This window comes from Globicephala melas, chromosome 10 (genome assembly GCF_963455315.2).
Source record: "Globicephala melas chromosome 10, mGloMel1.2, whole genome shotgun sequence".
In the NCBI taxonomy this organism is placed as follows: domain Eukaryota; kingdom Metazoa; phylum Chordata; class Mammalia; order Artiodactyla; family Delphinidae; genus Globicephala; species Globicephala melas.
This window is the reverse complement of record NC_083323.1, coordinates 73,244,614-73,260,599: the sequence shown is the minus strand read 5'-3', so window position 1 is coordinate 73,260,599 and position 15,986 is coordinate 73,244,614. Positions and strand designations below refer to the sequence as shown.

The 15,986-nt window shown below is 36.3% G+C and overlaps 1 long non-coding RNA gene across 1 annotated transcript in view; it reads left to right on the top strand.

Moving 5' to 3' along the window:
- LOC138842848 (uncharacterized) overlaps positions 1-15,986 on the top strand; it is a 44,847-nt gene that overhangs the window by 12,119 nt on the left and 16,742 nt on the right. Inside the window, exons 3-5 of the long non-coding RNA XR_011377785.1 lie at positions 10,714-10,857; positions 13,976-14,011; positions 15,840-15,876. This is a non-coding gene — a long non-coding RNA (uncharacterized lncRNA). The remainder of the gene's footprint in view (positions 1-10,713; positions 10,858-13,975; positions 14,012-15,839; positions 15,877-15,986) is intronic.

Genomic DNA, 15,986 nt, shown 5'->3' with positions numbered 1-15,986 from the left:
GCAAGTGTAAAATGCAGTGTCTCTACTGGGAGATGAAATTTTTTTCCACACTTGTGAGTGATAGACTCCTATGTTCCTAAACATATTTTACCTCAACTAATTAATTCCAGCGCTGCATTAGGTAAACCTCTACTCCCCAGCTCTGTCTTTTAAGGAGTGCTCACCACCAGGTAATGACTCAGGGACAGCCCACCCCCAATCAATTCCTCCTCTCTCCCCAACTTCTTCACATTGTCTGATTCCCGACCTCCACTGTTTTTGATATATTTTACTCTCTTGGATTTAATAAATCACCACCTCCCCCCAAATTCTGTTGTCCAAGTCGATATAGACTTCCCCTTCCCTAGCCAGAACCCCACCTCCATTTAGCATTTTGAAAGCCCACCAGTATGGTGTATAACCAGTACTCCCCACCAGTGCAGTCAGCGTGTCTCCATATCTCTGTTTTCACCACTTACCTTCCCCCAGAAGACCAGCAGGATTAATCTCATCATGCTTTTATTCCCATTTTACTCTGTAACTACCAAAAGTCCAAGCATTCAAGATATTTAAATACTAATTTTTATCCCCATAACCTCTTACATCTCTTGATCTGATCTAATCTCCCGTCTCTTTCCAATCCCTCACTCCCCAAATAGTTTCTGTGTATCCTTTAGAATATATAGTCTGTCATTACCAAAATTCCCAATCTTCAGTATTTTCCTTTAATGTTTCCTTTATCTTCTGACTTGAATAAAAAACTGATTTCCAGCCTTCCCTGGTGGCGCAGTGATTGAGAGTCCGCCTGCCGATGCAGGGGACACGGGTTCATGCCCTGGTCCGGGAAGATCCCACATGCCGCAGAGCGGCTGGGCCCGTGAGCCATGGCCGCTGAGCCTGCGCATCCGGAGCCTGTGCTCCGCAACGGGAGAGGCCACAACAGTGAGAGGCCCGCGTACCGCAAAAAAAAAAAAAAAAAAAAAAAAATGACTTCCCCTGATGACACAGCTTTCCTTACTGTCTCCTCAGAGAAGGACAACTCTCTCTGTTGTAGAGCTTAGAGACTAGATTGTCATTCTCTTCCCCCCCACAGTGCTGCTTCTAAGACATTTCTCCTAATTAAAAAAAAACAAAAACAAAACAACAACAAAAAAACCAAAGCCTCAGCTTGTATGAAGTATGTGCCAACAAACTGTACTATCCTGGCTGTCATAATCATCTATTAAATCTCATTCATTTCTCCTCATTTCCTGAATGTTTTTGCTTGCAGCCTCCTATTTTTCTGTCACTATTCTTGTCATTATTTTTGGAGATTTGAAAAGTCCCATAGCTCATCTGCCCGAATCCCAATTAGGGAAAAAATCTGCTTTATGGTGATAAATCCCTCTTGATCATAATGACTTTTTAAAAATACGTTGCTGGAATCTATTTGCTAATATGAGGTAGAACTTAAGATCTTAAAAGAAATGTGCTTCTAGTTACTTTTGGGTAAATTTTCCATATCTGATTTTTGTATTAGGACTCTTCTAATTTTTTAATACATTGGAAAATAACTGATGTCTTTCTAAGGTGTATATCTTTGATTATATTTTCTATTTTCATAAAGCTACTTGTATTCTCTACTCAAAACAGGAGTAAATAATGGCTGCACATAACTAATCAATAATCAGCCATTTTGTCCAGATTGTCAAATGTGTTGGTATAAAGCTACCATGGTATTCTTCTGTAATTAAAAAAAAAACCTCTGTTTTATAGCTAGTCCCATCACTATCATATTTGCCAAATATTGCTTATTTTATTGGTCTTTCTAAAGAACAAGCTTTTTATTTGTCAAGTTTACTGCTTTTCTTCTCTATTTTTGACTTTTCTCTTGATTAATTTTGTCCTTCCACTCTTTGGGATTTACCTTGTTCTTTTTCTATGTCTACTGTTCATTTCCTGTAGCTTCAAGAGCCATTTTCAACAACTCAACAAGCTCTGCCAGCTGTGTCATGGCCACTTCATCATATGCCATTAAAACTTAATCTCATACACTGGGTGAAGACTCAGCAGTCTTATTTTGCTTTCAAAATTGTTCTATGGCCTTGGATCCTCCTTCTCCTAAATTAGCACTATCATCAGGGAAGATTCTAGTGGGCCTAGAATTCTAGGCTTGCCTTTCCTGCAGTTTCATAATAAAAGAAAAAACATTTCCACCCTGTTTTTGATGTTGATCGAAAATTTAGCAACACTTCTTTGCACTATATTCAAATCCCAAAATATAAGCAAGCCTTCATGCACACAGGCTCACTAAAATGTCATAATTTTAAACTATGTATGACCTTGAACAATGACCTTTCCAAATACTCCACACTCTTCTTAGGTGTTCAGACTTTTTCATTCCTACAACATCTTTTACACATGGTCGATTTGTGTCATAAGTTCTTCCTCACTCCCACTTCTGAGTATATATCCAAAGGAAACATCATCATTATTAGAAGAGATATCTGTACTCCCATGTTCATTGTAGCATTATTCACAAGAGCCAAGGTATGGAAACAACACAAGTGTCCATAGTAGATTAATGGATAAAGGAAATATGGTATATGTATACACAATGGAATATTATTCAACCTTAAAAAAGAAAATCCTATCATTTAAGTCAACATGGATAAAACTGGAGGACACTATGCTAAGGGAAATAAGACAAAGACAAATAGTGCATGATGTCACTTATATGTGGACTCTAAAAAAGTAATGAAATAAATCAACTCTTCCCTCCCTGGACATTTTCCTCAGCAGAATCTAGCAGCCTCTACTATGAGTCTTATCTTTTTTTTTTTTAGTGTTTGTACCAGATCACAACCCCAGGGAACCTATGTATTTACCGATGTATATCTAGATTAAACTTTACCATTGTTCTTTTTCTTTGCAATTCATTCCATCCACTTCTGGCATCAGAACCTCATTTTTCCTTTGGAGAAGTCCTTGTGATTCAGGTAGGCTGTGTGTCTCCTCCCTAGGCTGTGTGACTTGGGGCTGGCTAGACACAGTGTTTTATATATACTCTATATGTCTTAAGTACTTATTTCTCTGTTTTCTATCATTTTCCCTCCACATTTTAGTGTAGTTATTTTTTAATTGACATTTGTAATCCTTTCTTTTGTTTGACTAAAGTACTGTTCAACCGATCTTCTGAGTGCTTAATTTCAGCATTTTTAATTCCAGAAGTTTCTTTTGGTTGCATTTCACAGACAATTTTTGCTTAAATTGTACATGTTGTCCTTTTTTTAATACATTAATCATAATTTTAAATAATAGTTTCATTGAGATATAATTTACTTTCCATATTATTTAAAGTGTACAATTTAATGTGTTATGCATCTACCACCACAATCAATTTTAGAACTTTCATCCACACCCACAAAAGAAAAAGAATCTATTATAGGTCACTCACTCCCCCATTTCTCCAAACCCTAGGCAGCCACTAATATACTTTGTCTCTACAGATTTGTCTAGACTGGACATTGCATACAAATGGAATCATACAATTACTTAGTATGTTTTCAAGGTTCATCCATGTTGTAGCATGCATCAGTACTTGATTTCTTTTTATGGTTGAATAATATTCCATGGTGTAGATATTACTATGTTTCATCTATCCATTCACAGTAAATGGCCATTTGGGGTATTTCCACTTTGGGGCTCTTATGAATAATGCTTCTGTGGTTGGATTTACGTGCAAGTTTTGTATGCAGGTCCAGATTTGTTTTTTAAATTAACAGACTATTTCGGAGCCGTTTCTGGTTTACAGAAAAATTAAGCAGAAAGGACAGAGTTCTCATACCTCCTTACCTCTCTACCCAGTTTCCCCTATTATTAATATCTTACATTAGCGTAATACATTTGTTATAGTTAATGAACCAATATTGACACATTATTACTAGCGTCCATGGTTTACTTTAGACTTCACTCTTTGTTTTGTACATTATATGATTTTTGACAAATGTGCAATAGCCTGTATCCACCATTACAGAACCATACACAGGAGTTTCTCTGCCTTTAAAATTCCGGGCTTCACCCATCCTTTTCTCCCTCCCCACAACCTCTGGCAACCACTGATCTTTTGACTGTCTCCACACTTTTGCCTTTTCCTAAATTTCATATAGCTGCAATCATATAATATGCATGTAGCCTTTGCAGATTGGCTTTTTTTTCACTTAGCAATATGCATTTAAGCTTCTTCCATGTCTTTTCATGGCTACATAGCCTTTTCTCTTTATTGCTGAACGCTATTCCTTTGTACCGATATACCATAGTTCGTTTATCCATTCACCTATTGAAAAACATCTTGGTTGATTTCAAGTTTTGGCAATTATGAAAGAAGCTGTTATAAACATCCACGTGCAGGTTTTTATGTGGATGTAACTTTTCAGTTCCTATGGGTAAATACCAAATAGCATGATTACTAGATCACTGTATGGTAAAAGTATGTTTAGTTTTGTAAGAAAGTGCCAAGTATCCTCTTAGCAACAAATGAGAGTTCCAGTTGTTCTGCATCGTCAACCACTTTGGTATTTCAGTATTTGGATTTTAGACATTTGAATAGGTGTGTAGTGGTATCTCATTATTGTTCTAATTTAAAATTCCCTGGTGACGTGGAATGTGTAGCATCTTTTCATATGCTTATTTGCCGTGTGTCTATTTTCTTTGTTTAATCATAGTTGTTTTGTTTTTTAACCAAGGCCTACTAACTCTTGTCCTCCTGTGTCTATTTATATTTTCTTTTTTCCTTCTTTCTTTCTTTTTTTTTTTTTTTATCTTTTGATCATTTAGTCTTTTTCCTGGTATGTCCAATTATTTTTATATTAAAATTGGGCTTAACTTATTTTAGGAAACTATAAAGATACCTCCACATTCAGGATGTTGTTATCGTTCTCTTGAAAAGATTTCCTTTTGCCCATGGCAGACAGTTACTATAGGGACTGGAAATCTTAGTCCATTCTCAGTTTGAGCTCATTCAAAGCCGTTTTTCACTCTGTGTGAAGGTTGCTCTATTTCTGTCTTGTCCTTCCTCTACGGGTGTTGCCCTTTGGGATTACCATGTGAACGTTTAGATTCTCCCTATTCCCAACTACCCTTGTATTTGTTAGGCTTTAAATGTAATGATTCCCCCAGCCCTGTGAGACTAAGGATACGTGTAGCTTGTCATTCCATTAGTTGTTGCCTTTAGCTTGAGCTCTTGCCGTTTGGCTTCTGTGGTTAGAGTCTTTTGAACTTCTTGGCTTTTCAGCTCCTAGGCTGTATGAGTTGAATCAGCAAATGCCCCAAGGAGAAAAGCTGCACCAAATGTCAAGCTTGCGTCTGTGTTTCCCTTCTCTCCAGAACTTGGCCCACATGTCTCGGTGTGTGTCTAACATTCGGATGCTGGCGAAGAGATGTTTTCTTACTTTATCCGGGTTTTCTAAAATTTCTTTAGACTTCACCTGATCTTATGTTATTATTGAAGTATCATCTCAATTATCCCTAGGAAGAAAATTTACAATTTTATGTTTTATTTTTTTATTTTCTATATTACCTCAGTTTCTGTAGAGACCTTTTACCTGATTCTTCAGTCTATTTCCTGTGTTACCAGTAAGATGGAGATAGGTGGAGGCTAAGAATATTGGGGGGGAAATCACTGATGAATGATATGTCTCGCTCTTTTTGTTTTTCCTCTCCTTATTTACTCTGGCAGCCTACATTTGCCCTTCTTGATTTGACCCAGTTGCCCAAATACGCAACCCACTCTGGCAAAGACCTGACTTTACTCTCATAAATGTCTGCATGTTAGGATTAGCTAGATGATGAACACCATGCCAAAGTTTTTTGTGTGACCAGTCAGAATGGCCATCATTAAAAAATCTACAAACAATAAATGCTGGAGAGGGTGTGGAGAAAAGGGAACCCTCTTGCACTGTTGGTGGGAATGTACATTGATACAGCCACTATGGAGTACAGTATGGAGGTTCCCTAAAAAACTAAAAATAAAACTACCATACGACCCAGCAATCCCACTACTGGGCATATACCCTAAAAAAACCATAATTCGAAAAGAGACATGTACCACCATGTTCACTGCAGCACTATTTACAGTCGCCAGGACATGGAAGCAACCTAAGTGTCCATCGACAGATGAATGATGAAGAAGATGTGGCACATATATACAATGGAATATTACTCAGCCATAAAAAGAAATGAAATTGAGTTATTTGCAGTGAGGTGGATGGGCCTAGAGACTGTCATACAGAGTGAAATAAGTCAGAAAGAGAAAAACAAATACCGTACGCTATCGCAGATATATGGAATCTAAAAAAAAAAAAAAATTGTTCTGAAGAACCTAGGGGCAGGACAGGACTAAAGACACAGACATAGAGAACGGACTTGAGGACACGGGGAGGGGGAAGGGTAAGCTGGGATGAAGTGACAGAGTGGCTTGGACATATATACACTACCAAATGTAAAATAGATACTAGTGGGAAGCAGCCACATAGCACAGGGAGATCAGCTCCATGCTCTGTGACCACCTAGAGGGGTGGGGTAGGGAGGGTGGGAGGGAGGGAGACGCAAGAGGGAAGAGATATGGGGATATATGTATATGTATAGCTGATTCACTTTGTTATAAGCAGAAACTAACACAGCACTGTAAAGCAATTATACTCCAATAAAGATGTTAAAAAACCAAAAAGTTAGATAGTAAAAAATTCAAAAGAATTGCCCACACTCCTCCAACAGATTCTCTAACATTTAGCAGAACAGAATTCACACTGAATCTGGTTTATGAGTAAAAGACAAGTCAACTTTAAAGTGGTTCACAGATGACAACATTTCTTTTCCATGTGCCTGCTTTGGAGCCATATTTCTGCTGACCACTCAAAACTTTCCTCTTGAGTATTCTGTGATATATTAGAACCAGGAATAAGGGATGTTAGTGCTGGAAGGGTCAGCCAGTGGTCTGGGATTTAATTCACATATCCTTTCTGCACCAGGCTCTTTAAGATCATTGAGTTAGCCTAAGAATTTTGAAGCTGTAGAATTCAAGACAGTGCATTACAATATGCCAATATTACTATTCTCCTGCTCTGACATTCTCCACTGGTGGACAGATGAAGGAGAAGGAAGGGCAGTCACCAGTAACTGAGAGTAAATGAAACTGGAATATTATAATTCAGTATCATTTGAGTGACTGAATTGGCTGGCAGAGTGTTCTGCAGTTAAGGGTGAGGAAAGATTAATTCTGCACATGACACCACTACTGTATTTATACAAGTCTACTGGGACAGTTGTTTTCCTTGAATTGTTTTCTTCATTCATTTCAGTCAGACAGTTGTGTTGACTGATTTTCCTTTTTGATGTATGAAATGACTGACTGAATTTACCATTTAATTTCCACTAATGCACTGTAAAAACAATACATTACTTAAATTGGATTGGAAGGTATGAAAATGTTTACCCCAGAACTAGAAAGGCCAGATAAATCATACGAAACATTTGACTGTGAGTGTTAGAAAGCTACTGAGGTAGCCATGACCTAGAAAAGTAAAATAGAGAAAGAAACTCACTGAAGTGAGAACAATATTCTGCACATGCGTTTCTAGCCCAGTCATTTAGAAACTACTGATGAAGAGCAAAAGTCTGAGAAACCAAATATGGCTCCTAAGAGGTAGAAAAGCCAGTAGGTCTTAGGACAATGTCATAGGACTAAGGAAACCAGAGTTGGAATTGAGAAATAACAAGGCAGCTAGAATTTTAAGGACCAAAATCACAGAAGGAGTAAAGATTCAGAGAACGGAGCTGGATTCAGCAACAGTGTTCCCTTGCAGTATTTTCCATGTATAATAGGTAGACAAGACAAGATGCTAAGAAGTCAAACAAAAGCTAACTGAAGTCAAAGCAAAGACTTAGTTGGCTCATAATGCTGAAGAGACAAAATTGGGGTTCAGAACCTATGAAAGATTTGTGGCCCAATGGAAAACTAATGATATGCATTAGGACATTGGAAGTCTCTACATATGTGTGTGTGTGTGTGTGTGTCTGTGTGTGTCTGTGTGTCTATGTGTTAGGAAGGTTGATGCAACATCTACATTGAACCTCATAAAGAAGGAAAATGAGTATGAAGTTGGTCCAGTGACTGAGGTGATCTTCCCCTCTGCTCCCTACCTAAGAATAGGAAATTCTCTCCTCAAGAAAATACAGTTGACCCTGGAACAATGTAGGGGTTAGAGACGCTGACTCCCTGTGCAGTCAAAAATCCCCATATAACTTTATGGTCGGCCCTTCTTATCTGTGGTTCTGAATCTGAGGATTCAACCAACCACAGATCGTGTAGTACTGTATTACTTATTGAAAAAAAATCCATGCATAAGTGGATCTGTGCAGTTCAAACCCAGGTTGTTCAAAGGACAACTGTAAAGTCATTCAGATTCTCTACAACTTGTCATATCCCAAGTCTGGTATTCACTGAAGAACCACCAAGACTACCAAGAAAAGGAGAATTAGAATAAAAAACAAAAAAGAATCAGAATCATAGATGACCTAAACGTTCAAGTTCATACATATTTTGGTAAATATTATCAAGTTCAAGAAAATAGATGACAAGGTGAAGAATTTAACTTGACAACTAGAAACTATAAACTGATTGAAGTTGAACTGATAGAATTAAAAATTATACGAAATTTAAAACTCGGTAGTGGATTGGACACAGGTAAACAGAGGTAAGTGAACTGGAAGATAGAGTAGTAACAATATTAAGACTAAAGCATGGGAAACGAAAAGAATAAAAAGTACACAAAAGCGCATTTGAGACATATGGGCCACAATAAACATTTTTATCATATGTGTAAACTGGAGTCCAAAGAAAAAAGGAGAGAGAGATTGGGATGAAAACAATATTAACAGCTGAGAGTTCTCTAAAACTAAAAAGAATATATGGAGCCTTAAATTCAATAAGCACTAAAAAAAAGCAACAAGAACAAATACAAAGAAAACCACACCTAAGATCACCACAGTACAATTCATGAACAGCAAAGAAAAACATGACATCTTAAAAGCAGCCTGAGGAAAAAGATTACTTTCAAAGGAACAATAGGATTGAGATTACAGCTTACTTCTCAGCGAAACTGACTGGATACTAGAAAATAATGGAATAACATTTTTAAGTGCTAAAGAAAAGAACTGCGCATTGGGAATTCTAGAGGCAGAGAAAATGTTGTTTGGAAGGAAAGATGAAATAAGGAAATTTGCAAACAAAATTTAGAAAATATGTTCTCATCAGAACTGACTGAATTAAATTCTAAAGGGAGACCTGCAGGCAGAAGGAAGATTATCACAGATGAAAATAAGGACTTTATAAAGAATTATGTATAACAGAAAGCATAAATAAGTGGATAAACCGAAATAAAATCTAACAGCAAAAAAGAGTAATAATAAAATATATCAAACATTAGAATGCATTACAACAAAAGGAAGAGGAAAAAGTAGTAAAAGAAATTTAAGATCTCAGCATTGCTTGAGAAGAAGTAAAAGAGCTAATAAGTCATGGTACATGTGTAACTGCTACTTATGTAATAATAAGCTAATACAAGGGAAAATGGAATTTGAAGAAATCTCAGAGGAAGAAAGAAGAGCAAAAGGAACATAACAAGGTGGGACAAATAGTAAGCAAGGAGTAAACGGTCTATAAGAAAATACATTAACTGTAAATACTGAAATTAAAGGACAAGGATTATTGAAACAAACCAAAAACCTAATTCTATGCCACCTACAAGAGACAAGAGTCAGATTGAAAATGAAAGGATTCAAAAATTATGTCATAACAACAATAAGTAAAATTGCAGAAGATTTTTTAATGTTAACATAGATTTGAAAGCAAAAAGTATCACTGGCGATAAGGCAGGATAATAAAACCCACTGTTACTTTACAAGGAATATATTATAAGTCTAAACTTCAATGCAATATATGAAGGGAAATTCCAAAAATCTAAGTAGAAATAGAAAAATCTAAATTACCTAGATCAGTAACATAGAACCACAACAACAAATCAGCAGATTATAGAAGATCTGAATACCATCATTAAAAACTTTGGCCTAAATTTACATAAAACACTGCACCGACAATGATGGAATATATATATTATGCAGAAATTTTTAGGTGCACATGGCACATTTATAAAATTGACTATATTCTGGTTATAAAACAAGGCTCTGAATAAGCAAGAAATTTAAACCTGTATAACCAATATTTTACCAAATAGTTGGATATTAAAAACATACTTCTGATCATTATGTAGGTCAAAGATAAAGTCGCAATGGGAATTAGAATTTTATTAATTGAATGATAATGAAAATATGCCATAACAAAACCTGTGGGTTGCAAATAAAGCTGTGGTCACAGAGAAGCTTATGTATTCCAATTATACTCTCTAAATGTAAAACGGAAAGGAATAAAGCAACTAGAAGATAACCTATCACCCTGAGGTAGGCAGCTCCTGAACTGTACCTGGTGGGGAAGGCAGGGCAGAACTTCAGGAGGCCAGCTGAGAGCACGGTGAACACCATGTCAGGAGCAGTCTCCAAGAAAGAGAATTTAATGTACAAAGGGATGACTAAAATATATTTAAGAGCTAGCACCCTGACCCCTCTTAAGGATGACTTATGTTGCTGGGGAAAAAATAAGAAGTGCTCGATGTAGAAGGTGAATAGCTTTATAATTCCCAGGAGAATCTTGGTACCAGGACCACACAATGAAGAACTTGGAGTCCCCGTGGCTAGTCCAGCAGAGAGAAAAGGAGAAACAGAGATGCGAGAGAAAATAAAGGGAACTCTTGGTGCAATTTGGTGCTGCTGCAGGCCCAAGTCCAGGTATGTGCTCTCTATCTCCACATCTTAAATAAAAGCCACCATGTTCCTCAGTCTTTCAGATACTTAGAATTTCTCTTTAGAACCTGAAAATGGGGCCAGGTCTCCTGTCTGCATTGCTACAGTACAAAATAGAGGCAGGATGTTTGAAATAGTTCTCCATCTGGCAGAGGAGGCCTTGAAGCTGTGAGCCACTCGCTGCAAACCAGCAGGACATGAAGGATTCTTGAGCAGATCTGAAGCTACTGGGAGGCCTTTGAGGAGTTAAATCCCATAGTAAATACTGTACCTTCAAAGGCCCCTTCTCCCTCTCTGTCCAGTCTTCCTCCACTCCCGTGGGGGCCCAAAGGGGTTAAATGAGCACTCTGATGTAATCAATATAGCAAATTACTGGTATCTTCTATGGATTATTGAGATCATAAATGCCCTATATACAGTATTATGTAGAAAGCAAGAGAGTTGATATAATACTTATATAAAACCGTGAAGGTGGAACTATCGTCCTTGGTCCTTACCATATAAACACACACACATAGACACACACACACTTAATGGAGATTGAAAATTTACTTATTTATTATTTTCCAAACCAATAGATGCACACCTAAATCTCCAATGGTAATGTCTATGATAAGCTTTTTTAGTCAGGGTGTCATATGTAGACATAGCAGTTTCAATTCAAAATCAGGCTACCACCTGTTAAATATACAGGAGTCCATGTTTATGTGCCATGATCCATCACTGTTGTGCTAAAGCCATGTAAGCAAATTAAATGGGGATATCTAGGAATCACAACTACTACATTTTCCATATCTTTGACAGTAATACACATCTCTTCAATAATTCCAGAAATGCAGTATTGCTGTTGATTTCAAGCTTGTTGGAATGGGAGACAAGTTCAGTTCAGTTTCATTTGGCTTTCCTACACAAATTTGAAAAGCAAGACAAGGGGTGTTCTATCACTAACTGTGTTTTTTCCACTTATATATCAGGAACGGGATAAATATCCACAAATTTCATTATGAACCAGTGAGCACACTGTGAGTTGGGCTTGGGTCAGAACTCAGCTTATCACCTGGCCTCCATATCTCTCATGCTAACAACTTGAGAGGGTATCATTTCTGTTTAATAGATGGTATTGATACCTCAGACCACTTATCTAGATGTTTTTGAAGTGTCTGAATGTTACCCCAGGTCAGTGTCAGATTCAATAATTCAGTTGCTGATTCAAGACTCTTATAAGATACACATATGCATGTGCATGTGCACACAGACACACATCCATTCATTCATCTATCTGTCATCTACCTATCTATATCTATAAATATTTTTTGACATAGCATTAAGTGAAAGAAGTGTGAGAACATTTCCCAGTTTGTGGATTTTCAATTTTCCCTTGTGAAGACTGAGTTGCTATATTTATAGAAGCTTGAGAAGCTGGAGTTACTAGGTCTTAATGATTCATACATTTTATCATAGTAAATATCTTTTAATCCCTGATAGTATTTTTGACTTCTTTTTCTGATATTATTATAACTAAATCCATTTCTTTTTGATCAGTATTCTCCCCTTAGATTCTTTGTCACTCATACTTCAGACTTTCTATGTCCTGTTAAATTGGGTATGTCATAAATAAATAATAATTGTCTATTTAGCTAAATTAAATCTTACGTTTAATGTATTTATTGTGGTTTTAATTAGCCCTTCAGATTCTTGGGTTTCGCGTCTGTGGATTCAATCAACTTGGATTGAAATTTCCATTCATTTTACTACTACATTTTATATGAGGGACTTGAGCATCAGCAGATTTTGGTATATGCAGGGGCTCCTGGGACCAATCCCCCTCAGGTACCAAGGGATGACTGTAATCTTCTGCTGTTGGATAAGTACTTTATAAATGTCAATGAGATACAGTTGATAATGATGGTGGTTCAGTTCAACTGTATGCTCACTGATTTTCTGTAAGCAGAATCTGTCAATTACTGATAGAGGTCTGTTGAGGTCTCCAACTATAATAATAGAGCTGTTTATTTCATCTTGCCATTCTATCTGTTTTTGCCTCACTTATTTTGGTACTTTGCTGTTATGCACATACACATTAAGGATTAAGTCTTCTTAGAAAATTGACCCCCTTTTCGTTATGTAATGCTCTCTCTATCCCTGATAATTTTCCTTGTTTGAAGTCTGCTTTGCCTGACATTAATATAGCTACTCCAGCTTTCCCTTCATTAGTGTTAGTGTGGTATAGTTTTCTTCATCACTTTACTTATAATCTATGTCTTTCTTTTTAAAGTGGGTTTCTTGCAGACAACATATAGTCAGTTGTTTTTTTTATCCCCTCTGTCATTTTCTGTTTTTAATTTTTATAGTTGCATTTAATCCATTCACATTTAAAGTGATTATGTGTATAGTTGGATTAATCTCTCCCCTTTCTGTACTGTTCTCTATTCATTGCACTTCTTATTTTTTAATATTCTACCCTTTTCTGCCTTATCTGGTTTAATTAGGCATTTTATATGATTCTGTTTTCTCTCATTTCTTAACAAATCAGTTATACTTCTTTTTAAAAAATGATTTTAGTGGTTGCCCTAAGGATGGCAACATGTATTTACAACATGTATTTACAAGTCCACTTCTAAATAGGTCTATATTATTTTATGAGTGTGTAGGTACCTTAAAATATTTCGTATTCATCCCTTCTAACATTGATGTCACTCATTTCACTTATCAATAAGCTATACTCATCCAATATATTGTTGCTGTTGTTAGTTTGAACACTTATATTAAATCAAGTAAGAAAAAGAAAAGTAAAAGGGTTTATTTTACCTGTATGTGTTCCCTCTCTAATGCCCTTCATTTCTTTACATAGATCTCAGTTTCTAACCTGCATCATTTTCTTTCTCTAAACTTTAAAAAAATTAAACTTCTTTAAACATTTTTTGAAAGGCAGATCTACTGGTGAAAAATTCCTCATTTTTGTTCATTTGAGAAAGTCTTTATTTCTCCTTCATTTTTGAGGAACAATTTTCCTTAATACAGAATTCTAGCTTGGTGATTCCTTTATTTCAACATTTTAAATATTTCTCTCCACTCTCTTTTTGCTTGCATTGTTGATGACAAGAAGTCTGCTATAAATCTTATACTTCTTTCTTCATAGGTAAGGTGGTGTTTTTCTGTGTGTGTGTTTCAAGATTTTTTCTTTGATTTTCTGTAGTTTGAACACAACATGCCAGGTGAAAGTTTTTTTATTATTTATCCCACTTGGACTCCTCTGAGTCCTTGATCTATGGTTTGGTGTCTGTCATTATTTTGGAAAAATTCTTAGCTATTTTCACCTCACAAATTATATCAGTATTGTGAACTGAAATCCCATGTTTTTTATTACCAATTCATACTCTCCTCTAATAAGCCATTCATCATAGAAGACCTGCCACCTTACACTTCCTCTAGATCCACCTCTGCTGAGACCATTGCATCAAAGTGAGAACTAATCTCGAACTGATATTTCCAATTTTCTCTTTGCACAGTGCTGAGTAGTGGGAACTTTAATTGTAACTGATCGATTTTTGTATTTTATGTAGTGTGCAGAATGTTTATTTGCACAAAACATAAATAACGTGTGTATATATATGTGCATGTATATGTTATATATATGTGTGTGTGTGTGTGTGTAGTGTGTGTGTGTGTATGTGTGTATATATATATATATATATATATATATATATATATATATATATGTTATGATTCCTTGCTTGGAAGGATGGAATCTAGGGCAACAAGAAAGGGGGGAGTGATACATGGTCTTCCTCTTAACTTTACCTTTTTTCCTCTCCTTTTCTTTTTTTACCTAAGTTATTTATTTAATTCATCTCCTGCTACAAGAAAAGTGATGCAAAATCAGTCTACTGGTCATCATTTGATACAAATAACGAACATGGGCTTAAGGTCCTATACATTTTACTGGTCCATGTGCAAGAATAGTCCAAATCTGAGCTGTGGTCCATGATGTAGAACAATGGTCCAGGTTTTCTTTATTCATCTTCATTGCAGGTCAGAAGTGGCTTCAAATGAGGGTTATAGAATAAAGAATGGTTACCATATCTCTAGGAAAAGGGCTTGGACCTGACGCAGAGATGGGGATAGACAAAAACTTGGGTTCTTATGTTTTCTCTGGTGCAAACAGGAAGGCGTTCAGCAAGCTGACTCCCACCCTGGGGAACATGACAAAGTAAATAGGGGCCTTCCAAGTGTGAGCTAAGCCCTCCTTGCTTGAGGCACCTCTAGACATGGGAAGCCCCAGATGTGGTTGGGACATACCTAGAACCCCAGAAACCCAGAGTCTAGCCACCACTCCATTTTCGACCTGATTGAAAGCTATCATTGCCTCTTTATTATTCTAGAGATTATAAAGAAATTATTATTCCTGATTAAAAACAGAATTATCAAATTTAAAATCATTGTGATAGCAGTAAGCAGCAAGTTATATTCCTTAGAAAATCAATGCAATGAAATACATACTCGGCATACATACATACTCAATTTTTCTCAGAATTCAGAAGAAAATAATAGAAACTAGGTGTGATGAGAAGAGAGTTAAGTGAAAGAAGGTGGAAAATAAAATCCAATCTACAGAAAATTGTAACTTCATGAAACAGTCACTTTTACAAATTACAAGATTTTTTTTAATCCAGAAAGTGACATAGTTATTTATCAGTTACTAGTTTCAGATTCCTTTCAACATTTCTGAAGACACAAGTCAAGATGAAGCTGATAATTGCCCAATATTTGATCTGATAAAAACATAATGCTGCAAACGAAGGAGAACTTTCCTCTGGTGAATGGTGGACTGAGGGGGGGGAAAATGAAGCACGTTTTCACCTCGTGGAACTGAGAATGCATGAAGAAACGTTGATAAAATATTTGATTAACTTAACCACAGATGTTCACAAACTGAGTTTTAAATAGATATTTATGGTTTTCCAAAGCAACCGAAGCAGCAGCCCATCTTCATGGGATCAGCTAGTGAGTATCAAAATTATTTAATACACTCTATCCCCTACTGTCAAAAGTGAATACACTCAAGTGCTTGGCATTCTGTAGAATAGTGGTTAAGGAGAAACTTGAAATGTGTT